The sequence below is a fragment of the Montipora capricornis genome, chromosome 1 (genome assembly GCF_036669925.1).
Source record: "Montipora capricornis isolate CH-2021 chromosome 1, ASM3666992v2, whole genome shotgun sequence".
NCBI classification, from domain to species: domain Eukaryota; kingdom Metazoa; phylum Cnidaria; class Anthozoa; order Scleractinia; family Acroporidae; genus Montipora; species Montipora capricornis.
The window spans coordinates 23,825,275-23,827,208 of NC_090883.1; positions in this window are offsets into that span (position 1 = coordinate 23,825,275).

The following is a 1,934-nucleotide window of genomic DNA, read 5'->3' on the forward strand; positions in this document are numbered from 1 at the left end:
AGAAAGAAAGTTGTCATGGATGGAAAGAAACGAAAGAAAGAATACCTGTGGACCACCGAACTAAGCAGGAGCGATCGTCAATAGTCCCCCGCTGTCAGTTGATGCATTGAACATCCATTGTCACCGGATCCCTTAACGCCAAATCATCTCCTCACGATAAAGACTAAGTGGTTCTCCCACCCCCCAGCATTTTCTAGTCCGCTGACGAGTACTGCAGGAAACGATGGAGACGAGTACAACATCTCGCAAACGAGTTTTGGCTTCGATGGCAGAAAGAGTATCTACTCAACCTGAAACAAAGACAGAAGTGGATCAAGCCCAGACGAAACGTGTGTATTTGTGACATGGTCATTATCAAGGCTGACGAAGGTCTTCCCCGCGACCAGTGGAAACTCGCACGACTAATTCAAACCCATGACGGCGCTGTTGGTCTTGTACGCACAGTTAAACCAGTCGTTGCTGATAGTACGCTCGACAGCAAAGGCAGACGCACCAAGCCCTGCTCCTGCAAGAAGCTTGTGAGACCTGAGCTTCATCCCCATCGAGGGGTCAGAGAAATTAGTAATATTAGGATTTAGTTCTTTACGGCTTTATTACTCGGGCCCCTATGGGCACGAGTTATAAAATGCGTTAGATTTCAGGGTTTTTTTTTTCCTGTGCAGCAAAATGCAATAGAAAAACGTGGCGGTGTTTGATTGGGCAATGCATAATAGAAGCCACGTGGCGCTATTTATAATGGTCATTTAAAGCAAACCATGTAATCCAAGATCATGAAAAGCACTGTGATGACTGAAGATCGACGTTGCGTTGGCTTAATCGATTTCTTCTTGGGGCGCTCAAAACATAAACAAAGAAAGGCATAGGCTTTTCGCAGTAGACCCACACTAAAAGATGTCAAGCGTGAGCTTCGAAACGGGTCGTTCCACAAACTGAATGAAACACGAATATACTCAAATGTAACTGAAATGGATGCAACTATTGAAAGTGATACAAGTCAAAATACCAATCCTTTAATAATCAGCGGGTACTTTATTGAGAACTACTCTGAAGATGACAGCGACAAAGAAAATAACTTCACAAACAAATGGACGCCATATTGGAATCTTCTGAAGACAAAGTAAAAACATTGGCACAGCGAACAAATGGCCTCACGCTTGTACCATTTTCACCGCGAACAAACAGCCTCCTGCTCAGTGTACCATTGACTACGGAGATAAGGTTTTTGTCTATTGCCTTTTTTGATTTTTTATTGTTAAACAGTTGGTTTCTTGTAGTGGTTTTGCTTATATCCTTTGTTCAACGAGCCATATTAGCGATCGTGTTCACTGCCATCTTGTGTATATAGTTCTGTTCTAGTTTTACAAAATTTGATGTCATCAGTGGAGACTGCGATCAGCTCTTAAGAAAATAACTGTGATGTAGTTTGAAAGGCATTACAGTTATATGATTCTCAATGATAATAAAGACGCAAGTAAGTAAGTAAGTAAAACCTTTATTTAAACACGTAAAGTATTTAAGCTATGCAGCTTGTGGGGTCGTGTATGAGTAAATAGATAAAAAGCTACATAAACAATAATTGTAGTATAATTATAAAGAATTGATATTGGTTAGTGATTGATAGTTTTGTCTAAGCGATAAAATTTTAGACCTAAAAACTACATTTAAGGAGGAGCTATCGTCGACGGAAAAAATTAGAAAAGTCAATGTCCCTGACCAAAGTAAGTCTGTTAATCATCGTGGAGAAGCTTTTCACACTGTTCGCGTTATTCCACAAAATTGGACCGCTGTAAGATATGGAATACTTTTTGATATTCGATTTGAAGGGTGGATTCCAAAGGAGAAATACAGGTCTCGATAAGCAAAAGGGTGTTTACTTTAGTTGTGATTTGCGTGTGCATTGACATAGATTTGCCTGAGAACCGAGCAGAGTTACA